Source organism: Aquarana catesbeiana, linkage group LG01, assembly GCF_042186555.1.
Source record: "Aquarana catesbeiana isolate 2022-GZ linkage group LG01, ASM4218655v1, whole genome shotgun sequence".
In the NCBI taxonomy this organism is placed as follows: Eukaryota; Metazoa; Chordata; class Amphibia; order Anura; family Ranidae; genus Aquarana; species Aquarana catesbeiana.
In genome coordinates, this window is record NC_133324.1 from 521,147,194 (window position 1) to 521,175,130 (window position 27,937).

General features: G+C 45.1%; 1 protein-coding gene across 1 annotated transcript in view; it reads left to right on the top strand.

Annotated features, from left to right (window-relative positions):
* ZFR2 (zinc finger RNA binding protein 2) overlaps positions 1-27,937 on the top strand; it is a 324,702-nt gene that overhangs the window by 54,252 nt on the left and 242,513 nt on the right. The gene's annotated exons all lie outside the window — the stretch shown is intronic.

The window sequence follows — 27,937 nt, forward strand, 5'->3', positions numbered from 1 at the left end:
ACTCAGACCAGCCCGACTGGCACCAACAACCAAGCCATGTTCAAACGCCATTACGCATTTCATCATCACCTCTTCGTCAGACGCGTTAGAGCGTGACCACCCGGCTCTTTCACACTGACGGCAGCTTTAAGAGTGTGCTCCTAGTCTCAGCTTGTTGCCTGTATAGAAGACACCTGGGAGCCATAAATCTTGCTGATTGATAGGAAAATGCTTATTTCTGTTTCAATATTTTTAATGAAATTTTTTTCAAAAATCGGGTCCACAATGCAGGTGGAGCATATCAAAACATTAGGAACGGGTATTAAAGAAAAAGCATTTTATACCACTAGTTATTTCCAACACAAAGGGGTGCCATATACATTAGAAATTCAACATAAAAGAAAAAGGGTTCTCATAGAGCAAACAGCAATCCCACCCAGAACCCCCCCCCCCCCCCGCACTAGGGGGAACATTAGAACCTGTACTTTGCCACCACCACCCCCCGGCATGGACCGTGAGTATACATAATGTGAAACCACAAGTGGAAGCAACACAACTAAATGAAAAGGGAAGTGCGAATCCAAGAAGGGGAAGGGGGGGATTAGAAGGAAGAGAAGACAAAGAAAAGAACAAAAGAAGAGAGAGGAGAAGAAGAAAGATAAAGTAAAAGGACTGTCTGAACGCCCGCCTCTATTCCTCAATCAGCTGGAAGTTGGAGATACTTAATCCAAGGATCCCAAACACGGTCAAACTTAGCAGTCTTATCTTGCAAGATACTGACCAGCTTTTTGTTGAGTATGATCCATGTCGGCTTATTTTTCATAATGGCTAGATCTACCACTGGTTTCTTCCAAGTGGTCGCTATAGTGATTTTTGCCGCAACAAACATGAAGTGAATTAAGGTTTGAACGTGCTTGGGAGCATCAACGACTGGCTCGTTGAGAAGAGCCACCTTAGGGTTTTTTACTATATTCACCATTGTCACAGAATTGATCAGGGAGTGAACGCCAATCCAAAACCGGCGCACCTTGGCACAGGTCCACCATATGTGGAACATCGTACCCGGGTGACCACATCCCCAAAAACACAGAGAGGAAACCCCCTGGTACATCTTCGCGAGGTGGTCTGGCACCAGGTACCATCTAGAAAGCACCTTATATACTCCTTCCGCCAGGACTGTGTTCATGATACCCTTTATATGTACGAGGAGACCACTTCCACCAGTCACTTAAATCAATCTCCTCCCCTAAGTCCCGTACTTATTTCACTCATTAAAATGCAAATCAATTTATAACTTTTTTGAAATACATTTTTCTGGATATTTTTGAAATTATAGACTGATCATTTCTTTGTCAGTGGGCAAATGTACAAAATCAGCAGGGGATCAAATACTTTTTCCCTCACTGTAAGTATGCACAACCTTTGCTCAATACTTTGTTGAAGCACCTGGAAAACTTCCCCACAGCATGATGCTGCTTAATTGTAGGGATGGTAATAGCCGGGTGATGAGCAGTGCCTGGTTTCCTCCAGACATGATGCTTGCCATTCAGGCCAATGAGTTCAATCTTTGTTTCATCAGACCAGAGAATTTTTTTTTTCTCATGGTCAGAGTCCTTCAGGTGCCTTTTGGCAAACGCCAGGTGGGCTGTCGTTTGCCCTTTTACTGAGGAGTGGATTCCGTCTGGCCACCCTACCATACAGGCCTGATTGGTGGAGTGCTGCAGAGATGGTTGTTCTCCTGGAAGGTTCTCCTCTCTCCACACCTCCCTGACTAAGGCCCTTCTCCCCCGATCGCTCAGTTTGGCCAGGCGGCCCGCTAAAGGAAGAGTCCTGGTGGTTCCAAACTTCCATTTACGGATGATGAAGGCCACTGTGTTCATTGGACCTTCAATGCTGCAGACATTTTTCTGTACCCTTCCCCAGATCTGTGCCTTGATACAATCCTGTCTCAGAGGTCTATGGACAATTCCTTGGACTCCATGGCTTGGTTTGTGCTCTGTGTTTCACAAAAGTCGATTGTCAATTGTCTTTTGTTGAGCTGGGTGGTGCTGATATGAGCACCCTCAGTTCGAATTTAGATTCAACAAGCATCAAACAATTTGGCAGCCTTAAAGTGTTAGTAAAAGTTAGCTATTCCTAAAATGATCCCCCCCCCCCCCCTACATATTTCACAAAAAAAAAAAAAAAAACGGTTATAGGCTCGTATCTTCATGTGATTGGACACTGGCAAACTTTTGAGGAGATGCTCACTGGGCACTTCCCTTATAAACCGACCCCACTCAGTGATTTCTGGTGTACTAAGATAATGGTCCTCTCTCTCACAAAGAAATCGTTTTGGTTTAACTTGTTTTCCAATGCCACAGATAGAAGCAGTAGGGTAACATCTGGGAGCCGAACCCCATACTATGGGGGCAGCCTGTGTTGCTTTGGGCACTGGATCCTGCATGGACGCTCACCTGAGCACTTAGTGCAGTGCATGTAGTCATCCGCAGAGTACTATACAGGTCCAGGGCCATGGCCCATACTTATGGAACCCAGTCCTTGAAGACCCTTCCAGAAATAATCTACCTTCATACCTAGAAATCCTTCTTTGCCTGGGGTAAACATAGTCATCTCAATTCCAGAGATTACTTTGTGCCTTGCATTCTGACCTTCCCACAATCTGGTCTTGACCAGAACTTCACTTTAGCACCTTGAAAGGACAGATAAAAAAATTAAAGAAAGTTACTATGTGTGCAACTAAAATTTGAGTATATGTAGACAGCCAGCCAGTAATTCACACCACAATAGTTCTCACTGCTATTACAGCAATTTAGAGTGTAATCTACAACACTCACAAGAAGGTAAAACATGCAGCATGATAAATACCTCATGAAGCATCCAGTGAACAAAAGAACCAGCGCTATATACTCAGCCAGTATATGTTCGGAGATGAATACTCCTCTCTGCAGAGATCGCCAGCAACAGGTGTCAATCAGCGTGAAGAGGTAATTGGCTTCACCTTTAAGCCTTCTATCCAACAAGACTTCCTCAGAAGGACATAGTTACATAGTAGGTGAGGTTGAAAAAAGACACAAGTCCAAGTCCAACCTATGTGTGTCAGTATTACATTGTATATCCCTGTATGTTGCGGTCGTGCAGGTGCTTATCTAATAGTTTTTTTAAACTATTGATGCCCCCCCACTGAAACCATCGCCAGTGGAAGGGAATTCCACATCCTTGCCGCTCTTACAGTAATAGTAAGGTCTTTGCCTTGTCTGAAATGACAGGTCTCGACCTTGTCCAATCTTTTTCAAAAGTCCCTGGCTTCCCTTTTCTTTGTCAAAACCTTCATTTAATGTGTATCTTGCATCAGGCTCCCATTAAAGCACCCTGTGCTCCCTTGGGATCTTGGCATGGTTCTCCCTGCCCTGCAGAAACAACCCATTGAACCAATCAGGGATATCCCCTACATGACCTTTCCTGCAAAGTGGCCTTTTTGGTAGCTATCACATCTGTCAGACATGTCTCTTAGCAGCTTTTTCTTGCAGCAAGCCTGTTCCTCATTCCTCACAATTACAGGGTAGTCTTGCAAACAGGACCATCCTTTCTTCCTAAGGTGGTATCCTGCTTTCACTTTCATGAAGAACTTTGGCATCCCTGTGCTCTGGTCCTAAGCATTAGAAGGAAATCTCTTTTCACTGCCTGGATGTAGGCAGAACCAATAGTCTATCTCATCGCAACAGCTTCCATCAAGACTGATTTCCTATTTGTTCTCTTCTTATGACCTCACAAAGGACACCTTGCTTCTACCATCACTAGGTGGTTGAGAACACTGATTCCCAGCACTTATGCTCTAAAGATCAAATCTCTTCCAGCTCTCTGACACACTTATTCCACTATATCGGTGGTAGTTTCCTGGGCTTTCCAGCACCAGGCCTCTGTAGCCCAGCTTTGTAAGGTCTCCTCCTGGCCCTCTGCACATTTTACAAGGAAGGCTACATACAAAACTACATTTTCAAAGTTTTATCAGGTGGACATCAATCCTCTGCGGATGCAACTTTCGGCCAGAAGGTTCTTGAAGCGTTACTCTGAAGTTGGGTCTGTGGATTTTTGTTGGGCCTGTTGACACGGTTTGCCTAGTAACTGCCCACCCTTCTCATTTATTGCTGGGGGATGTGACAGGGTCTATAAATACTTTTGCCGTGTGTTCTGTACTGTGTGATTAAGATGGGAGGATTTTATTTACCTGTAAATTTTCATATCTTGGAGTACAATACAAGACACCCTATCTTCTGTTCCTTGGTTACTCTGCATTGTAGCTACCTGGCATGGCTGTCCCCGACCTGGGTTTTGAAGTGCTGTATCTTGACCCTGTTTGACAGGACCTTGTGATGATAGCCTGGAAGTGACCCTTGACTGCTGGGTTTTCGTGTGGAGCGCTTTCCAGACTTTGTTCTGGTAAAAGTTGACTGTAGAGCACTTTCCAGGTTCACTTTTGAAGTAGGCCAGTCAGGTCAAGCCATGTGGAACTTTGATTAACTATCTGTTCCCGGATGCCCACCTGCAGTAACTTTTGTTACCTCTGGCCATTTGACCCTCCCCTGCTTACCAACTGTTCGAATTTTGTAAGTAACCCTGAGGCCTTGCCTATTACCCCGAGCCTTGCATTGCCTTACCACTAATGGCTCCAGGGCTGCTTACAGCCTGCTTGCTGATGCTACCAACATCTGTAGACTGGATTCTTTGTTGTCCTTTACTCCTAGAGTCTATTCCATTATCAGAGTTTTTTAAAGCAGTAGTAAATCCTGAAGAATAAAAAAAAAATCAATTCTGGGCTCCCTGCAAAATAATGGCATGATGTGCTAGTAAGACTTACCTTAAAATGAAACCTGCTAATAGGGATTCCATCTTCACCCAGTCTTTCTTCCAGGTTCATGGGCTCCGGCCGTTTGGCAAAACCGCGATGAGGTCACTCCCGCTCATGTGCATGGAAGCTACGATCGTGGCACAGTGCTTTAAAGGGGCAGCATACTCGGTATGTTGTTGCTTCAGAGCGTAGTGCGCTTACACCGGTGACATCACCGGCTGCAAAACATGTGAATACCTCCTTAATTGTACACGTTTAGGGGATATTAATTTTACCTACTGTGACAGATCAGTTAGCGGTGAGCTGGTATGTTACCCAGGATTTTCAGCCAGGCAGGTTGAGGGACTCCAGCACTATTTTATATAGTTTTGGAAGAAACTGTGTGTTTTCTGTGAGGTTTGTAAAGTCCAGTTGGGGACCTGGAGCCTGAAGATTTTTCAGCGATCTGGGTGGGAGGAAATCTCCAATCCTTGGACCAGGATTTAGGGCTAGCCGGCACACTGATTGTTCAGGGGTGTGTGGGCCGTATAGTAGAGTCAGGACCAGGGTTCTGGGCTCCACCCTTCCGAGGAGTCCAGGCGAGCAAGGGAGAAGCATGCATGTCTGCATGGTATAGTCATAGGGCCAAACCTGTGGGCTGAGCAGCACGGAAGCTGATAAGAGGTACAGTGTTTGTACAGGAGCTCTGTTATATGGCCAAGAGGGCTAAAGCATAAAGCCTGAGCAACAGTGCTGCTAAAGAGAGCCAGGTGGCTCTGTATTTTTTCCGTGTGTGATTATTGCTGTGAAGTTGAAACCCCTGCGTGAGAATCCTGGATGGACTTTTTTTATTTCTTTATTTTCCTTTCAATAAAAGTGGGCCAACAAGCCCTTAAACGGCACAACTGGCATTAGCTCAGCTCATTGGTAGGTTCTACATTAAACTAAAACAACCCCCAATATTGCACTACAAAAAAAACTTTATTATAAGCTTACCTGTAGGGAAAAATTGCCCAGTTGTTTGCTTAAAGTGGAGTTCCACCCAAAAGTGGAACTTCCGCTTTAAGTACTCCTCGCTCCCTGAAATGACACAATTGGCATGTAATTTTTTTTTTTGGGGGGGGGGGGGGGGGGCTGGGTACCTGGTTTGGAGTGGGACTTCCTGTCCCACTTCCTCCTTCTGGCCGCCTAGGCGACTCCTAGGTGGCCCCTCCCTTCCGGCAATGTTCTGGGACACGTCACAGGTCCCAGAACATTGCCTGGCCATTGACTTGAGCGCAGCGCGGCTAACGCATGCGCAGTGCGTGCCCGTCTGTGAAGCTGCAAACTGTCACAGCCGGGCGCCCACACTCACAATGTTAGCGCCGCAAAGAGGAGTGGAAGAGAAAAGAGGCTTCGGGCGGCCACATCGCTGGACCATGGGACAGGTGAGTGTCTGTTTATTAAAAGTCAGCAGCTATACTTTTTGTAGCTACTGACTTTTAATAAACTCAAAAACCAGTGGAACTCCGCTTTTAAGCTTCAGTGCCTTCTCCCACTGATTATCTATCTAATTTCCCCTTGACCTTGGCAGCTTTAAAGCCATTGACTGCAGGGACTTTCTGATTTGAAGTTGCTCCAGTCCCTGTCTCGCGTACTTGCCAGGAGGAATTTGTCTACTGCTATTACTGCCAAATTACATGGGATATCCCATACACCTTTGTCACTCTCTCTTTTCTGGGTGCTCCCGCCACTCCTCAGTCTCCATGCAGCTCCAGATACACCGTCTTTTCCTTGAATGTTCCCCTTCCAGTTGATACAGAGCCCTGTCCGTGACAGGTCCAATATTTGTATACTTGTACTGCACTTTAGTTAAATGTTGCACTGCAGAACCCTTTGTGTAAGAAGTGTTTACAATGCATTGCTTTCAAATGATAACAGTTTGGGTTCAGCAGGTGGTATCCCAAATCTACAAACTTGAGATTGCTGCCTGCCCCCTCTTTGAAATCCTAATCCTCTTGTGTCACCCCACAGATTATCGGATCTCTATCAAACTCTCTCTGGTCTTGTGGACCAAGGAGTCATTGCCCCAGTGTAGCAGAACAGTTTTAAGGATTTTTTCTTGAACCAGTTCAGTTAAAAAAACAAAAACTAAAGGGGGCAGGTCCTAATTAAGTTGAGGCCAGAAAATGGGATCCACCAGGCCTGTCATAGTTTTCCTTCAACAAGGAGACTTTCTTTTGTGGACATGAAGGATTCATAACTATATGTCCCCATCTTTCCAGCCTAATGACATATCCTATGTTTTGCTGTGGGGCCCATACACTGCCAGTTTGTGGTTCTGCCTGTTGGCCTCTTATCTGCATCTTGGGTGTTCACCAAGGTGCTGGCCCCAGCTGCTAGTTTACATAAAGCCTTAGTCCTCCTGTGCTTGTGTGGTATCCTCATTGTGGGATACTTAGATGACCTCCTGTTGAGGAACCAATTGGCATGGGCTCTGCCAGACAGTATAGATTTGATTGTCCAGACATTATACCAAATTGGGTAAATCCTGAACTTTAAAAAACCGTCACTAGGACTCATTGGAGATAACATTTTTTTTTTTCCACAAGAGGAAATTCAGACTACTTGTCCTCCCATTCAAGCTCCAGTCCAGGAGTTGTCCATTTTTGAATAAGAGACGTGGACCATAAGGTAGCCTCCCTTGAGATGGTTCCCTTTGACCAGTTCCACCCCAGGCCTCCAAAATGTAATGTTTGTCCCTGTCTTGGTGGCTCAGGAATCCAGCTTTAAAATCAGGGAAGTCCTTCCCTCCCATCTTTTAAGATCCTCGTGACAGATGCCATCCTGTTGGGCTGGGGAGAAGAGTCCTGAGCAACCTACCTGAACAGTCTCATCTCCCGATTATACCATCCTGGAGCTTTGGGTGATTCAGCTGTCTCTGCAGCGTTTGACCATCCTGCTGGAATGTAATCTGCCCCAGCTTCAGTTGGATAGTGCTATGACAGTGGTGCATCAGGGAAAGTAACTGTCTTACCAGGTGTAGACCATCGTCAGGCAAATTTCCTCATCCATATGAAAAACTTCCTCATCTGGCAGTGGCTGGACCTGTGGAAGTGATACCTATACACCTGGAGGTGTTCCAGAGCAACATGTTGCTGGAAAGGGGAGTCGTATGTGGACCTCCTCGCTTTCAGGCTCAACAACAAGCTGCACAAGTTTTGTCTTCAGGTACAGGTATCCTCCAGCGGCAGTAGATGTCCTGGTGGCTCCGTGCAACCCATGACATTAATGCATGTGCTGCCTGCAGAGACAGTGCCACCCATGCTACACCTTGATCAATGCCTTTACCTCCCCTGCAACTTCTTTCTTGTCTGCTTTGCAGGATCAGGAAAAAGGCATCTTTCAGATTTCTTTATTCCACCTTTCTGATGGTCAATAAACCTATCTTCTGTAACATTTACTATTGCACAAGGAAAGCATGCTTGCTTGGTGCAAATATATGGTAGCTTCATCCCAGTGTGATAGGTTTTATCCTTACTTCAGTCAAGAATATTTCCTTCAAAGAACTATTTCTCTCCTTTTTCTTGCAAGGATGCTTTACTCCACAATGGCAAAATTGTTTTGAGACCTCAGAACTTTTTTTACCCAAGATGGTCTTTGCATTTTATTTAAATCGGAACATAGTATTGACTTTCTAATCATCCTAAAGAGATTGTATTCCACTGCCTGGATGTAGCTACAGCCTCAATTCAATCAATCTGATGCTCTGTCTTGTGTTGCCTATGGGCTTCCAGAACAAGGGACAGGCTACATCTCTATCCACATCCGCTTGGTAGATCCAACAGATCATTACTCGGACGTACAGCCTGAAGGGAAAGGTTCCCCCTTTCCCCTGAAAGCTCACTCCACCAGAAGTGTGGAAGCGGTGTGATTTTAATTTTTATTTTTTTCAGCCTCAGGCCTTGGTTTCCCAGGCCTGTAAGGCTGCCATGTGGTCTTCTGTATACACATTTACCAAGTTTAACCCTAGGTTCTATGCGGCTGCGGTTGATGCGTTTTTCCGGCGCCTTTTTAAACCCACATTTTTGATGCGTTTTTGCATGCAGTTTTCATTAGTTTTGCGTTTTTTTTTTTTTTCTAACAAACTATGAATAGTTGGTTGTTAAGGAGCGGGCCAGGAAGCCGGCCGTCATGTCCTTAACTACCAATGAGTCATCCAGCTGTCAACGGGGTAAAAACAAAAATTTCCGGCAATAAAAAAAACAAAAAACAGTGTGGGCTCCCACCTCCAATCCATACCAGGCCTTTATCTGAGACTGGTGTGCAATTAAAAAGAACCATCGGTAGAACTTTGTTTTATCAACATGGAAATAAACCAGGAAAGGTATTAGCGAGAAATCTAAAACAAAACCCTTTGAACCCTATAATTAAAATTCAAAAGATGTCGGGGGGGAAATAATATGACCCTGGGGAAATGAATAAAACATTTAATACATACTACTCTAAGCTCTATAATTCATCAATACAACAAAAAAGTAATGGAAAGAAAGATAAGCTAGAGGAAATACGCCAATATATGAGAGAAACAGCATTACCTAGCCTACCCAAAGAAAAAATAGAAGAACTAGAAAATGATATCTCAGTGGAAGAAATACAGAAAGCTATATCCGCCTTGGCCCTAGGCAAAAGCCCGGGCCCAGACGGATATACCTCAAGTTTCTATAAAAAAAATATTCAGGAGATACTTATTCCCATTCTAAGAAAGACATTTAATTCTATAATGGATACTCAATTATTTACATCAGAGTATGGAAGCTCATATAGTACTGATCCCAAAACCAGAAAAGGACCACACGCTTGGTAACTTTCGACCAATTTCCCTTACTAATATAAACTTGCGTCTATATTCTAAGATCATAGCAAATAGATTTACACCTATTCTACCTGCACATATTAATCTAGATCAAACAGGTTTCACAAGGGGCAGGGAGGTAAGGGATAATACAATAACAACATGCATATTAATAGAATATGCCCAAAAAGCAGGTATTCCAGTATGTCTCCTATCGATCAATACTGACAAAGCATTTGATCGGGTAGAGTGGGAGTTTCTAAGGGAAGCTTTAATCCAACTTGGGATAGGACCTAAGATGTTACATAGAATTATGGAGCTGTACTCCAATCCTAAAGCAAAAATACGAACAAATGGGATACTCTCCGATTACTTAGAAATATCAAATGGCACCCGACAAGGATGCCCCCTATCTCCCCTATTGTACGTTATAGTTAGGGAGCATCTGACCATGGCTATCCGAAACAATGGGGATATTCAAGGGATACTAGTTAAGGGAAAGGAGTATAAAATGTCAGTATATGCGGACGACTTACTAATATATGTTACCAATCCAATAATATTACCAAATCTTGTGAAGGAATTTAGGAAGGAGGGAGATTTGGTAATCTAAGTAATTTCAAAGTCAACTATGATAAGTCAGAGATGCTAAATCTATCACTTTTCAAATAAAGATCAGGAGCTTCTCCAGAAAAATTTCCCCTTTAAATGGCAAAAAGTGTCAATTAAATATCTCGGGTTATATATTCCCACAGATATGACTAAATTACAGGAACTAAATTATTTCCCAATGATACGGAAGATTTTAAAATTACTCCCATAATATGATAAAATGGTCCACTCATGGATGGGGAGAATTAACCCAGTGAAAATGGATATTTTACCAAAACTATGGAATGCACGCCCTTCACGGAGGTGGATGCGGCACGGATCCAGCCCTTTCACATGTGACAAGCCAGCAGCCCCAGTGCCGGGTTTGGCACTTTTTAATGTAGGGAGCCATTTGGCTTTTCTTTTTATCTTAATGTCTTAATAAACAGTATCACACTATGGATGTTTTTTTTATTGTTTTTGCATATCCTGCCTTATACTCTGAGGAAGAGGTTTCCTGTGCATCTCCAAGCTTCATATGTATGCGAGCAGGCATTATCCTGCCAAAGTAATATTTGACTTTCTTTTAAAGAAGAAGTCAAATACATCTGGTAAGCAGCCTTTCCATCTGCTCACGTTGGGTGTATGTTACTGGTGTGGTGAAGGATTGTTCACTATCAAGCTTAGAAAAGCATAGAAAATAAGATCACCATTGCAACCAATTCTCTAGAATTGGACAATTGTTTTTCCTTTGGGACTGTGTTTTTCTCAGCATGTGTTTATTTGCAAATTTTTTAAAGATTCTCACCAAAAGGATCTATCACTGAGTGTATTTCTTATGGTTTTATTGTGGTTCAGTTATGCCACATTCATTCACACTTTTTGATATTCAAATGTGGATGATCTAACTAGCGCCCCCTTGTATCACGTTTTTTAGCAAAACCACTGTATTTATTTCAAGCTATACCTCTAATGCCCTGTGCACATAGTCAGATTTTCCGGCGAAAAAAGTGCGATCGGATTGTGTTGTCAAAAATTCCGATCGTGTGTGGGCTCCAACGGACTTTTTCCGTCGGAATTTCAACACACAAAGTTTGAGAGCAGGATATAAAATTTTCCGAGAACAAAATCCGATCATTTAAATTCCGATTGTGTGTGCACAAAGTGCCACGCATGCTCAGAATAAATTAAGAGACGAAAGCTATTGGCTACTGCCCTGTTTATAGTCCCGACGTACGTGTTTTACGTCACCGCGTTCAGAACGATTGGATTTTCCGACAAATTTGTGCGACCGTGTGTATGCAAGACAAGTTTGGCACAAAATCCGTTGGAAAAAATCTGAGGGATTTTGTGGTCGTAATGTCCGATTGTGTGTACAGGGCATAACACCCCCAACGAATGTAATGGCGCAGCTGCGTAAGGATATAGGAAGCTTTGTTTGGGCCCATAAAACACCACGAATAAAAAGGGACATTTCGATTAGGACAAAAAAGAATGGAGATCTTGCTCTACCTGATTTTACAAAATATCTACAAGCTGCGTCTTGAAATAGGATTATAGATTGGTATCATAATAGGGAACATAAACAATGGGTAAATTTTGGAGGAAGATATCGGATTACAACTTAAATCTCTCCCGTGGGTTAAACCCCAATATAGACCGGAGAAAAAAGATCTAACATTATTTACGGTATCAACTTGACAGATATGGGATAAGAGCTTAAAAAAGGGAGGCCTATCCACATTGATAGGACCAATGACCCCATTGTTTTCAAACCCAGAATTTCCTCCAGCGTAGAGGTTAATAGTTTTCTCAAGTGGAAAAGGTCTGAAAATGTAAGGATAGTCCAAACCCTAGTAGATGGCAAGCTTCCTCGATTGCCTGAACTGGAGCCTGAATATGAACATAAATGGATGCAATATCAACAGTTAAATACATACATTAGGACTAATATATGACCCTCCTTGGTTGACAGACAATTAACTTTTTTTGAACAATTATTAACACAGGATCAAAAACCGACTCATAATTTGTCAACTATAATATAAGCTTCTACTCCCTATAGAATCTCTTAATGAGTTAATATGCATGAAAAAATGGGAGATTGAAATAGGGAGCTCGATCCCACTGGTGGAGTGGGATAGGGCATTTTCTTTGGTACATAAGACTTCCATAGCGATAAGAAATCAAGAAAGGAATTATAAAATCATTATGATATGGTATAGGACTCCAGTGGATTTACATAAAATAAATGGAGATAATTCAGAAATATGTTGGAGATGCCTTAAGGAAAGGGGGACGATGACACATATTTGGTATAACTGTTCAATGGTGAAGGAGTTCTGGGATAATATATTTAAAATTTATCAGAAATTAGCTGGCTCTGGGATACAATTAAGTGTGAATATCTCAATATTAACTATGATTCCAGGACCTATGAAAACAATCAAGACAGATATCCTTCACATATGATAACAGCAGCCAAGAAAATAATAGCTCATAATTGGAGGAAAGCAAAGTCCCACGGTGGCAGAATGGGTTTGTGAAATGAGGGAAACACAGCAAATAGAGACAATGATAAGGATGGAAGAGAAAATGAATAATCAAAACTCAGAAATATGGGAGAAATGGGGAAGAGTTTAGGTTCTCTGCAAGTTTAATAAAATATTTATGAACCACCTTAAGGAATATCATTTAAGGGGGGGGGGGGTGAATGTTGATTAGGAATGATAGATATATGATGTATGTGATTCTATGTAATTATGTAATAACAAAAAAAAATCGATATTGTGTTAAGATATAGCTAGATCATGGAATTAACTTGGAGAGATTTTAAAAAGCTATGTATTTAACGGAAAAATAATAAAAAGATTGACAACAAAAAGAACCAGAGGTATATAACAAAGATGTGTGTATTAGCATGATGGTATAGGCATATTACAGCTGGACGAAAACTGCTGCAAATCGTGAAACTCCAACACGCTTTAAAATAAAGATGCCTCCTTTTGGGGGTTTGATAGAAAGAAGCAGGAAATTTGTTATGTCCTAAGATGGTACAAGAGCGTAAGTACACCAGTCAGCATAGATTTAAAAGCCAAATGTGTAATCCATCACTGCACCAGGAAGACTCATATGCTGCCAGAGAGATCCCGATGGAGAAAGGCCAAATACAAGAACTGATATAGGATAGCAACGAGCTATTATATAGTGAGTATTTGGTATGGCAGCAAAAAAAGACACAAAACGGCTTCCTGAGCTGCTGTGTGGTTAGGATGGAGATTTTTTCTTTGGCCCGCTATAATCCCATTATATTTGGGGATTTTACTTGCGTATTTCTATTCGGGATGATGGCCCATGCCCTTACAACCATACCCCCTCACCTCTGTGATATAGTCCCCCATAAACGCTTAATTTACAAGCTGAGATTTGTGCTTGGGTAAAAAAACGGTTAAAGGGAAGGGTCCAAAGGGTGGTGATAAATAATATGTACTCGGACTGCTCTGGAGTGAGGTACCCCAGTTCTATTCAATTTATTCATAAATGATAGAGTATGGGATAAATTGTCTCAGTTTTTGCGGCTGACACAAAGATGAGCAGAGTAATAAACTCAGATCAGGATATAGAAATTTTGCAGAATAAAATAAAGAAGTGGGCAGACAAATGGCAAATGAGGTTTAATGTGGAAAAATTTTAAAGTTAATGCACTTGGGGGCAAAAAACATAAAATGCGAAATATTCGCTAGGTGGAGAACCTCCTGGGAGAATCAAGGATGAAGCAGGATCTAGGGGTGCTAATAGATAACAGATTGAGCAATAGCATGCAGTGTCAAGCTGCAGCTACCAAAGCAGGCAGAATATTAGCATGCATAAAAAAAGGGATATACTCCAGGGATAAAATTATAATTCTGCAACTAGGAAGAAAGCACATGTAGGAAAATTGGTATGCTTTAAGAGCATATTAAATAAGGGCATTAGCCAGTGCATGCCAATGGGAAATAAATATAATATAATAAATATAAAAGCAAAGGAGAAGGCCTTCAAAAAATACAACTCTGAGGAATCCTCATCAGCATTCCAACTTTACAAAGAACAAGAAATGTAAGGGTGCAAGCAGGGGAGAGTAAAAAAAAATCCCAAGAAATTCTTTAAGTACATAAAGAATAGTAAGAAAGGGAGGTCAGATCATATTGGTCCCATAAAGAATGATTAAGGGAATCTGGGTACTAAGGATGGACAGATGGCAAAGGTATTGCATTTATTCTTCCTCTCAGTCTTCACGAGGGAATCGGGGGGGCTTCAGTAACCAAAACTGCAATGTTGATCCTCATGACATGTCACAGGAAGAACCCTCATGGCCAACAGAGGACAGAATAAGAAGTAAAAACTTAACATTAATAAGTCACTGGGACCAGATGGCTTGCACCCAAGGGTCCTTAAGGAACTCAGTCAAGTAATTGCCAGACCATTGTTCCTAATTTTTATGAACAGTCTACTGACTGGAATGGTACCAGCTGATTAGAGAAAAGCCAATGTATCACCAATATTTAAAAAAAGGGCCAAGATACATCCCTGGGAATTACAGACCAGTTAGCCTAACATCAATAGTATGCAAGCTCTTGGAGAGGATAATAAGGGACTATATACAAGATTTTGACAACGGTATCATTAGCAGTAATCCGCATGGATTCATGAAGAATCGTTCTTGCCAAAATAATCTATTAACCTATGAGGAGGTGAGCTGCCATCTAGAAAAAAGAAGGCCTGTAGACATGTATCTTGATTTTGCAAAAGCATTTGATACAGTTCCCCCATAAACACTTACTCTACGTAAGGTAAGTAAGTAAGGTCCGTTGGCATGGACCAAAGGGTGAGTACATGGATTGAAAACTGGCTACAGGGATGAGTTCAGAGGGTAGTGATAAATGGGGAGTATTCGGAATGGTCTGGGGTGGAAAGTAGGGTCCCCCAGGGTTCTGTCCTGGGACCAATCCTATTTAATTTATTCATAAATGACCTGGAGGATGGGATAAATGGCTCAATCTCTGTATTTGTGGACGATACTAAGCTAAGCAGGGCAATAACTTCTCCGCAGGATGTGGAAACCTTGCAAGAAGATCTGAACAAATTATTGGGGTGGGCAACTACATGGCAAATGAGGTTTAATGTGGGAAAAATTAAAATAATGCATTTGGGTGGCAAAAATATGAATTCAATCTACTCACTAGGGCGAGAACCTCTGGGGGAAATCTAGGATGGAAAAGGACCTGGGGGTCCTAGTAGATGACAGGGTCAGCTTGGCATGCAATGCCAAGCTGCTGCAAGCAAAGCAAACAGAATATTGGGGGATTAACTCCAGAGATAAAATAATTCCCATGCTACAAAGGTCCATCCGCACCTGGAGTATGCTGTCGAGTTCTTGGGCACCAGTCCTCAGGAAGGATGTGCTGGAACTGGAGAGAGTCCAGAGAAGGGTGACAAAATGAATTAAGGGACTGGGGGACCTTAGTTATGAGGAAAGGTTACGAGCACTGAACTTGTTCTCTCTGGAGAGAAGTCCCTTGAGAAGGGATATGATTTTAATGTACAAATACCATACTGGTGACCCAACAATAGGGATAAAACTTTTCCGAAAGGAAATTTAATACGACACGCAGCAATTCACTTAAATGAGAAGAAAAGCAGTTTAACCTTAAACTGCGTAGAGGGTTCTTTACTGTAAGAGCGGTTAGGATTTCACAGGCAGTGGTTTCAGCGGGGAGCAAGCATCGATAATTTCAAAAAACTGATAAGCAACTGAATGACCACAACATTCAGGAATATACAATGTAATACTGGCATAAAATCACACACATAGGTTGAACTTGTGTCTTTTTCTCTTTTGTTCATTGACGGACACAGCACTTTCATTCTTGACCTTAGGGTTATATTACCACCTTCAGGATGATATAGAACTAGGAAGAACAAGCACAGCACCGTCTAGGGGCGGTCCTTACTGGTAGTAACCCTCCAATCTGCTACAGGCAGCTCAGTATTTTTTGGCCTAGTCTAGAAGGACCAGGCTTCATGCTGAGACCTGTGGTTCCTTTGTTTTTTTTATTTTGTTCTTATTAGTTTTGCTCTTCATCTGCAATCAACTGCTGGGATGGCTGACTGGTTCTGGGGAATCTCCTCCCCTCCCTCCCCCCTTCCCCCTCTGTTGCGTGCCTGGCCGCTGTTGCAGTCGTTGCTGGGTGCCAGTATACAAGTAAAAGGCGCAAGTTCTAATACAATGATATCCTGTGAGATTTCAGTGCTGAGTGGTATACATATAGTCCACAGTCTCTTTAATAGTTATTAAAATAGTTGATAAAATGGTATGGGGACGAAGTCCGTAAAAATTGTTTCAAGGGAAACTGGTTAGTGGGGGTGGGGGGGAGAGGCGAAAGAATTGGGTTAATCCACTTCCAGGGCTGCCGTCACAGGGGAACAGAGACCATGTTCCAAAATACTGGAAAGAAAAAAGAGGGAAAAGAGGCGCCTCTGGGTGCAGATTTTAAAACTAGTTTAACATGCATTAAATGTATCCTACAATGCACTCACATTTCAGTAGTTAAAAGCAGGCATGAAATGTAGTCCCAAATACTTGGGGGTGTCCTTGGTGTGGTCGATCCCTTTTAGCCCATCTGTGTGCTTCCCATGGCGTGGAGCCGTATTCAGCAGGTGTTTAGCTGGCTGTTATGTGGTCCCTTCGTTGGGTCAGCCTATTCTGCTACAGCCACCGCTGGATGGTGCTCGGCCGACTGCTGTGGAGTCTTTCCTCAACATGGGGCTTGGAACACAGGGAAATGTCCAGGTGGGGGGGATGACATCACCGTACTGCGACGCATTTCACGAGAGTGCAAGCTGTTGATGATGTGAACAGCCGCGCTCCTTTCTCAAGCTATTAGCACCACGTGTAACAGCCGCCATTTTCCCGTAGCCGCGACGGCCATTTTGCCTTGGTCTTTGCACATTCCTGGTGTCTGGCTCTGTCTGCGGAAGTGTGTCTAGCGGCCATTTTCTTGTAGCCTCGTGGGCAGATTTCTGCTGGACGTTACACCTGAAGCCAGGCACAAGCGCAGATCTCCTTGTGGCTTATCCCATCTGTCGAAGGACGGACGGCGCACAGCACTGCTCCTCTGAGGTTTGGGTCAGGGTGGAGAGTCCTTCTGGGGTTCCCCCATTCTGCGAGAGCTAGGGGGGGTGGTTTCCCTTCTCTCTCTCCCTCGTGGGCGTTCGGTCCCTGGTGGTGTCTGGTCGAGTCTGGGACTTCCATGGCATCTGAAGCAGGTGCCCCTCCCCCAGACACCCCTGTGACGGCAGCTGGTCCCTCTGGGTCTGCTGTTCCCCTGGACGCTTTGTCAGCGGTCCTGGAATCCTTCATCTCCTGGGTTGAGGTGGCGTACGGGCGTAAGGTGGGTAAAAACGTCCCCTACCCTCCCGTTTTCTGGGGAGGACTCTGATCTGGAGTTGGGCTCCGTTGCAGCGGGTGGCCCCTGCCCGGAGGGCTCAGATGATGCAGCCCCTGATCCTTCGGACAGCGAGGAGGAATCTTCAGTGTCCGTCGCTGCTCATGAAAAGCACTGGTGGGCGCACTCATTTCGGCGGATAGCATGAAAATTGAGGATCCAGCGGGGGCGCCTGCAGAGGTGTTTCCTTTCCTGTCTTATTTCGATAGGTTTATTTACAAGGATTGGGAACGCCCATAGCGGTCTTTTTCAGTCCCGAGGCATTTTCCGGTGCGTTACCCCCTTTGAAGAGAGTCTGCTGAGAAAATGGGCTTCCCCTCCTGTCTTTGATCCTCCAGTATCTAGGTTGAACAAGGCAATCATGATTCTGGTGGAGGGGTCCTTTCAAGGACCTTGCCAACAGAAAGGCCAAGGCGATTGCTTGGTCTATGTTTATGATGGCAGGTTTGGCCCTTCGTCTGGTGTCGCAGACGGTTACTGATTGGGCTAAGCTATTACACCGCGAGTTGGGTAATGAGCAAGTTTCTCTGGTCTGTGTGAAACTGGCAGACCAGTTGGTGCAAGGGCTCAAGTATGTTTGTGATGCTGTCTTGGACACGGCCGTTTTACTTTTTAAAATCTTGTCGGCCGTGGTTCTTCGCCGGTTGCTTTGGCTTAAGTGCTTGTCTGCGGACCAAACGTCTAAGAAGGCTCTGGCGGATTTGCCTTACCAGGGTGTGCGGCTATTTGAAACCCACTCTGGACGACATAAAGGATATTACTGGGGGGAAGAGTACCTTTCTCCTGCAGTCCAAATAGGGCAAGGAGCCCCGTCGCAGGCAGGGCCCCTCCTTTTTCCGCTTACAATTGTATTTTTCGTCCGCTCGGTTCTGCGGGCAAGGGTACCCAGCCCGCCAAGGCTCCCGCGGATGGACCAAAGCATCCTTGGCATCGCAAGCCCACGGAAAAGCCCTCTTCCGCATGAAGGTTTACCCCTGTCCGACTTGCAGGTGGGGTGTTACCTTCGGTGGTTGGCGGACCGGTGGACTTCCCTTCTTTCCGACCAGTGGGTCCGCAAACTAATTTTGTCCGGCTACAAAATAGTTTCTTTCCTGTACACCAGACAGGTTTTTTCCTTCCAATCTTCACCTTTCCCCGTCTCGTCGGCAGGCTTTGTTTGGGGCTGTGCAGGACTTGCTTCTTCGGGGGTGATCCTGTACCAGTTTCGGAAAGGTTTCGGGGTTTCTACTCCAATCTGTTCATAGTCCCAAAGAAGGAAGGGGTTTGTCCGATCCTGGATCTCAAGGCCCTCAATTGTTTTGTGAAGGTATGGAGGTTCAGGATGGAGTGCCGCGCTTCAGGGGGATTTCCTGGCCTCCCTGGACATCAAGGACGCATACTTGCATGTTCTCCTCAAGCGGCGTCCGCTTCAGAATTGAGGGACAATGTGGCGATCGCCATGCAAGCTTTACAAGAGTTCGGCTGGGTGTTGAACCTCCAAAAGTCCGTGTTGCTCTCGGCCCAAATACTTGAGGTTGATTTTGGACTCTGCGCGGGCAAGGGTATTTCTTCCGCCGATCAAACTTCAGACCCTTCTGAAGCATGCCGGACGTGGATCTTCTGGCCTCCCTTCTCAATCGGAAGGTGCAGAGATTCATGGCCAGAACAAGGGATCCCTTGACGGATGCGTCGGACGCGCTGGTGGTGCCATGGTGACATTATCAGCTCATTTTATGCCTTCCTGCCTCTCAAGCTCCTTCCTCGTCTGCTGCACAGGGTAGAGACCGAGGGAATACTGGTTATTCTAATCGCTCCAGATTGGCCTTGGTGTCTACAGGCGGGGGTTGCCAGTTTCTGTAATTCCCACTATGTTGAAGGCGTGTAAGTCCCTTCATGGAGGATTTATCATCGCACCTGGAAGGCTTACATCTTTGTGCGAGGCTGTGGGGTGGTATCCGCGCTCCTATTCGGTATCTAAGATCCTTGTGTTCCTGCAGTGTGGGGTTGATCAGAAGCTGGCTTTGAGCACTATCAAGGGGCAAATATTGGCTCTGGCTATCTTTTTTTTCAGCGCCCGTTGGCTGCTCACTCGTTGGTGCATACTTTTGTTCAAGGGGTTCGGCATGTGGCTCCCCCAGTACGCTTGCCACTGTCTCCGTGGGATCTAACTCTGGTCCTCTCTGTACTTGAGAAGCCACCATTTGAGAACATTAGGGAGATACCCCTTACTCACGCTCTCTCAGAAGGTTGTTTTTCTAGTGGCTATTACGTCCGCCCAGTGAGTTTCTTTGCTGTCGGCCTTGTCGTGTAAGTCTCCCTATTTGGTTCTCCACACGGATAAGGCGGTGCTACGTCCGCATCCCTTGTTTCTCCCTAAGGTGGTATCTGCTTTTCTTCTAAACAAGGACATTGTCTTTCCTTCCTTGTGTCCTCGACCGTCTCACCCAAAGGAGGTTTCAGAAACCATGAATCAGACTAAAACAGATGTAATGTCAGCCAAGCAACTTTTTAAGAGGAACACAGGAGAGGGTCTCTAGAGATGTGACCAAAGTGAAGGCAGAGATCATCTGGACTGGACGGCTTAAGTAGGCAGGACCGACGCGCAGGATCATCAACAGGTGAGTCATTGTGGAGAGATAGAAGCTGGCAATTAGCGCACAGCTGAGCGGCCAGCTCAGAGAAGGAAGGACTGGGCCCAGCCCTGACAGTGCCCCCTCCTCAATGACCCCTCCCCCTCGGATGACCACCAGGCTTGAGGGGAAAACATCTATGGAAATCACGGAGGAGGACAGGGGCATGTATGTCCGAGGATGGTTACCCAAGAGCGTTCCTCCGGACCGTACCCTTTCCAATGCACCAGGTACTGTATGCACCCACGGGAGTCAACAATGGACTGTACTTCATACTCCTCATGGTTCTCAACCTAAACAGGGTGAGGACGTGGCACCGAGGTGGTAAAGCAGTTGCAGACCAAAGGTTTCAATAAGGAGTCATGAAATGCATTTGAGATACGCATATTAGAAGGAAGGTCTAATGCGTAAGCCACTGGGTTAATCCTGCGAAGAATACGGAAAGGCCCAATAAACCGAGGTGCGAACTTCAGAGAGGGAACACGAAGTCAGAGGTTGCGAGATGACAGCCAAACCCTGTCCCCAACCTGGTAGGAAGGCACAGGCAAGCGTCTGCGGTCCGCATGGACTCTGTACCTATCATTAGCATGTCGCAAAGCCTCCTGGACTTGTGCCCAAGTGGAACAAAGACCACAGAGATGCTCCTCTAACGCAGGCATACTCTGCGGAATAAAAGTCAGGCAATGTGGAAGGTTAGAAACCATAGTTTGCCATAAATGGGAACATTCGGGAAGCAGAATTCAAGGCACTATTGTGAGCAAACTCTGCCCACGGTAAGAAGTCTGACCAGTTGTTATGATGGTCAAAAATCTATCAACGTAGGAATTGCTCCCAGGACTGATTGGCTCGTTCTGTGGCCCCATTAGACTGCGGGTGATACTCAGAGGAGAAAGCAATCTGAATTCACAACTGTGCACAAAAGGCTCGCCAGAACCGAGACACAAACTGACTCCCCCCTGTCTGAGACAATCACCTTGGGTAGCCCATGTAAGTGAAAGATCTACCGAGCAAAAATGAAAGCCAGTTCCTTAGAAGTGGGCAACTTCTTAAGTGGCATACAATGAGACATTTTCGAGAACCGGTCAACCACCATAGGGATAACTGTGTTGCCCTGGGAGTTGGGTAAATCCACAATGAAATCCATAGACTGGTGGGTCCAGGGCCTCTCTCCATTGGGTATGGGTTGTAGGAGACCCACTGGAAGGTGTTGTGGAGTCTTACTCTGAGCACACACGGAACAGGCAGCTACGAAGGAGGTTACATCAGCATGTAGACTAGGCCACCAGAATTGTTGGGAAATGGTGCAAAAGAGTTGATTCTTCCCAGGATGGCCAGCTGCCTTGGGAGAATTGGAAGTCTGAAGCACAGCAGTACGGAGACTCTCTGGGACAAAGCAGCGGTCACAAGGTTTCTCAGGAGGAGCATGGACTTGAGCAGCAATAATTTTGTCACCCAAAGGAGAAGTGCGAACCATAGCCAGAATACGATCAGGAGAAATCACAGGAACTGGAACCGACTCCATCTTGGAAGTGGAGGAAAATTGTCGTGAAAGCATCAGCCCTTACCGGGTAAGAATGAGACCATGTAATTGAAACTTGACAAAAAAAGAGCCCATCGCGCCCTTCTGGGAGAGAGGCGTTTAGCCTCAGACAAGAATGTGAGATTCTTATGGTCAGTAAGAATGAGAACCGGCACAGTGGTACCTCCGAGGAGATGTCTCCATTCTTTTCAGGGCTAAAATGATCGCCAACAGCTCTCTGTCACCAATCTCGTAATTGCACTCCGCAGGTGACAATTTCTTGGAAAAGTAGCCACAAGGATGCATAGCGCTCTGAGATAGGACGTTGAGACAGAAGGGCGCCAACTCCAGTCTCAGAAGCATCAGCTTAGAGGATAAAAGGTAACATAGGATCAGGAAGTGCCAACACAGGAGCAGAAACAAAGGCAGTCTGGAGACTCTCAAAGGCCTTACTGGACTCCGGAGACCAACTCTGTGGGTTACCGTCCTTTCTGGTCATATCAGTCAGGGGCATGACCAGAGACGAGAAGTTACGAATAAACTTCCGATAATAGTTGGCAAAGCCAAGAAAAAGCTGCAGAGGACGTAAACCCACGGGTCGGGGCCACTGTAGGACTGCTGAAAGTTTTTCTCTGGGTCCATCGAAAAACCAGCAGTGGAAATGACAGGAATTTAACCTGTTTACGATGGAATTCGCACTTCTCCAATTTACAATAGAGATTGTGTGGTGGCTCTCCAGGGACTTGGAAAATATAAGGATATCGTCGAGATAAACCACCACACATAACTGCAAGAATTCTCGGAGGACATCGTTAATAAATTCCTGGAAAACTGCCAGGGTGTTACAAAGGCCAAAAGGCACTACGAGGTACTCATAACGACCTGTTCTGATATTAAACACAGTTTTCCACTCGTCGCCCTCCTTAATCCACACGAGATTGTATGCCCCTCTCAAGTCAAGCTGCGTGAAAAACGTTGCTCCCTTGAGGCGATTAAATAAATCCGTAACCAACGGAATCGGATGAATCGGATCAAAAGATTGAGACCCCTATAATCAATACAAGGTCTCAGTTCATCACTCTACTTCTTCACAAAGAAGAAACCAGCACCAGCAGGAGACAAGGATTTGCGGATGAAACCTCGAGAAAGAGCGTCTGCAACATACTCCTCCATGGCCCTATCCTCCATTAATGACCACGAGGGGGTATGGCACCAGGTTGAAGGTCAACTGTGCAATCATACGAATGGTGTGAAGGCAAACTACCAGCTTGATCTTTGTCAAAGACATCGCTAAATTAGCGGTACTTCTCCGGCAGGGAGGAGAGTGAAGAGGTGCACAGGTCCTTGGCTACCTTCTGGAAGCATGTCTTGCTGCATTGTGGTGACCAGGAGATAACCTCAGCATGGAGCCAATCAAGAGGGGTTGTGCCTCTGTAACCAAGGATAACCAATAACAAGCGGAAACTTAGGTGAGGAAATAACTTGGAATTGGATTATCTCATGGTGAAGAGCCCCTACGGCCATGGACAACGGAACAGTCTCATGAGTCACATGGGCAGGCTGTAGAGGTCTCCCGTCAAGAGCCTCAATGGCAAGTGGAGTGTCGCGCAGCTGCAGCATAATCGAGTGCTTCGATACAAAGGCAGCATCAATGAACAGGCCTGCAGCCCCAGAGTCGATTAGAGCCTGTATCTCCACGGACGACTCAGTCCAAGAAAGGGTAACCGAAACCAGGGGCTTATCCTTCTGGATAACTGGAGACGAAACAACGCCACCTAAGGTCTGTCCATGACAGGACCTCAAGGTAGGGAGCCAATGGCTGCGCTACTATCAATCTATCCAATCGGGACACGAGACACCAGCTACAGGTGGTGGTCTCGTTCCCGGATGGAGGATGACAGCATCCAGGTAAGTAAGAAGAGGGGGTGGGGGCTGCAGCACCACAGAAGGTTTTTTACCTTTAATGCATAGAATTTACAACCACTTTAAGACAAAATATGATACTTGAATTGTCACCGGAACAGGAGGGTAAGAGGAAATCTCCCACTGGGGACACCTATTCCACTGCAGGTGTCAAAAGTGCAATTCTGTCAGTTCCATGGTCTTCAAGACCTAAAGTGAAGCAAAATCTCCCAAGTTGGTTTAGGTACCAAACCAAAAGCCTTACATAGGTTGTAACCCATCCCCCTTTATCCAAGATTAGAAAAATGTTTAAACATAACATGTTTTATGCAATCAAGGTCAGTCATTTGAATGTGTGGTATACGAGTTGACCTTAGTTGCTAAAATTAGCTTTTCTGTCTTGCCAACAAAGGTTTTCTGTCTTGGAGGATGGAGAGAAAAATCGAACTTGGTTAAAGCAGAGTTCCAGCTGTTGTGTGTTTTTTTTTTTTTTTTTTTTTTTTTTTTTTTTTATTTTATTTATTTTAAACACCCCCCATGTTTGCACCTAATTCTATACCAATGTGGCGTATTTTGGGGCTCCTGGGGAGAGAAACCGCATTGGAGCCTGAGACACGGTGATCTGTACTGAGCCCCGCTGTGGTTCAATAGCTTGTTTTGACTCAGTGTAGCAGCTGTACACGTTCTAAGGTGAGCACATTACCTGGGGGGGCCACCAGATCACACCTTTGGCATGGTTTTGCATCACAGTGGAAATTATGAGCATGCTGGAAATTAACTACAGTGGACACTTATTATAAGCACTTTTGCTACTATTTATTTACAGGATTTCACTTCCACCATTATTATATTGCATTAAAGACTTTGTTCACCTGTATTGTGTGGCACTTTGGCACTTTTTTGCTTTATTCAATATTATTTATGATGCACTTTAGCATTTATTTGATTTCGTATATTGCACTTCAGTGTGTTTACACTTAAAGTTGTGTATATTTATACTCAGCAATATTTCATGAATATGAATCAACTGTTTATTTTAACCATTTATTTTATTTTAACCATGTATTCACCAGTATTCTGTGCTTGATTTAGGGGGGCACACATTTAAATATTTTTATGTGTTTTAGTTTGTAGACACATACACTTTATATTACATAGTGTAATATAGTACACTTTGAGCGCAGCATATTTTTCTGTTTCACTTATTGTTCGCACGCTATATGAGACGTGTTCTACGCATGCAGCTGATTGATAATTTCTATTTCAATAAGTTCACTGTGGCTCTCAGGATTTTTTCTATATTGTTTAGTAGTTGATGTAGGTTTTCTAAATGTTTAAAAAAAAAAAAAAACACATTTAGAAAACCTACATCAACTACTAATCCCATTTGGTATAGCATTAGGTGCAAACAACATTGGGGTGTTTTTAAGGAAAAAAAAAAAAAAAACATACTTTCCGGTCCCCACTGAGCATGCTCCCATCTTCATTGTGGACATCTGAAGCCCACTGGTATCTCCTTCCAGGATACGGCGCTGCTGGCTACCCGACATGCACCTCCCGATCTTGCGCATAAACAAAAAAGCTTGGTGCATTCATACCGCAATGCTACAAGCGGCGAAGGCGCATTGACTCCCGAGATTGATGAGACTCATATTCCAGGAGCCAATGAGCGGGCGGACATGACGTACCTGCAGAAGCAGAGGATTTACAAAAAAAAAAGGTATTTGCACTGCACGAAAAAAAAAAAAAAGCCAAGCAGATAATAGGAAGTGATCATGAACGCGGTGGGTGGAAAGTTGATAAATGCCTGGAACTCTGCTATAACTGGGTACGGTTTATAGGAATCTTTCCACAAAAAAAATTTCACTCTGTCCTTTTTTTTTTTTTTTTTTTTTTAAATGTATTTTGTTTTTAATACATTAAATCTTTTAACTGACTGACTATTGTGTTGAAGGGCTTTTCAAGGTCTTTGTAGCTCTTATTTCCTGATAAGTGGCTCGAATCATGGTCCTAAACTGCTGTTTGTAAGTATTAGCAGGGCCGTCTTTAACGTGGGGCAAATAGGGCATCTGCCCAGGGCTCAGCCATTGTAGGGGGGCCCAAAGCAGCTGAGATGCCCCTGGAGCCCGTGCTGCCTACCGGGTTTATTTTTCAGCCGGGGTTTCGCTCCAGCGCTTATCACTTGCTAGCTGCTCGCTACTGTCGCTTGTTAATTCAGAAGCGCTTCTTCCCTATTTACAAGTGACAGCGCTCCTCTCCCGGCTGCCGTTCACATCCCTCTCTGCGCTACACATTGAGCTGTATAGGAGAGCAGAGGAGGAAGGGGGCGGGAGATGAGAAGCTTCTCCACGGAAATGCATATTGCAGCCCAGCTCTGATGGTTTTTAGGTAATGGAGTCTGGGGGCAGGTGGTATTGTTGCAGAGGAATGCTGTGTATTGAAGGAGGGGGAGTGGAATGGCGCAGGAGGATTGCTATGTACTGTGGGCGAGGAATGCCATGTATTGAAAGAGGGGATCTAAACTGGAATCTGGGGGAGGAAAGTTCTATACTTTTTGGGGGGGGGAGGCTTGTGGGAGTTGCATGTACACAGCACACCCCTAAACCCTGCAATCCGTACATGGCGCACCCCTCCACCGTGCATTCTATACATAGCTCACCCCCCCACCATGCATTTCATCCATAACGCACCCCTCCACCGTGCACTCCATACATAGCGCACCCCTCCACCGTGCATTCCATACATAGCGCATACCTCCACCGTGCATTCCATACATAGCGGCACCCCTCCACCGTGCATTCAATACATAGCGCCACCCCTCCACCGCGCACTCCATACATAGCGCCACCCCTCAATCTTGAACTCTGTACATAGCACACCCTTCAACTATGTACGTAGTTGATCCCTCAACCCTGCACTCTGTACTTAGCGTACCCTTGCACTCTGTACTTGGCACACCCCTCAACCCTGCACTCTGTATGTAACCCACCCTTCAACCATGCACTCTGTACGTAGATCACCTCTCAGCCCTGCACTCTGTACATAGCGCACCACTCAACATTGCACTCCATACAAAGCACACCCCTCAATCCTGCACTCTTTATGTAGCTCACCCCTCAACACTGCTTTGCTGCAGGCGGCATTACTAGTCATTTTTTTTCTGGGAGCCTGTCCTCAGGGATACTGCTCACATTGGACCCTGTTCCTACCTGCACTCGGTTAACCTTCATAGTTGTGTGTACTCTGCTCTTCTCATTGCCAATAGCAAGTTCAAGGAGTTTTCTGTCTATTGGTGGGTTCCCTCACCTCCCCAGTTCATAGTGTGCAGGCAGTGGGGAGAGGATGTGCTGTAACCTTCAGCACCCAATCGGTGAGCTGTATTGATGTTCTGTAACCTCTAGCAACCAATAAGTGGTAATGATGCACAGTAACCTCCTAGCAACCAATCAGTGAGCAGAAATAATATGCAGTAACCTCTAGCAACCAATGAGTGAGCAGTAAGCATGTAATCGCTAGCAACCAATCAGCAGTAATGATGTGCATTCCGTACATGGCCCCCCCCTCCACCGTGCATTCCATACATGGCGCACCCCTCCAACGTGCATTCCATACATGACGCACCCCTCCAACGTGCATTCCATACATGACGCACCCCTCCACGTGCATTCCATACATGGCGCACCCCTCCACGTGCATTCCATACATGGCGCACCCCTCCACGTGCATTCCATACATGGCGCACCCCTCCACGTGCATTCCATACATGGCGCACTCCTCTACCGTGCATTTCATACATGGCACACCCCTCCACCGTGCATTTCATGCATGGCGCACCCCTCCACCGTGCATTTCATGCATGGCGCACCCCTCCACCGTGCATTTCATGCATGGCACACCCCTCCACCGTGCACTTCATGCATGGCGTGCCCCTCCACCGTGCACTTCATGCATGGCGCGCCCCTCCACCGTGCCCTCCATGCATGGCGCGCCCCTCCACCGTGCACTCCATGCATAGCGCACCCTACAACTATGAACTCTGTACGTAGTTTATCCCTCAATCCTGCACTCTGTATTTAACGCACCCTTCAACCTAGCACTCTGCACCTTGCTCACTTCTCAGCCCTGCATTCTGTACATAGCGCACCACTCAACCTTGCACTCAATACAAAGCGCACCCCTCAATCCTGC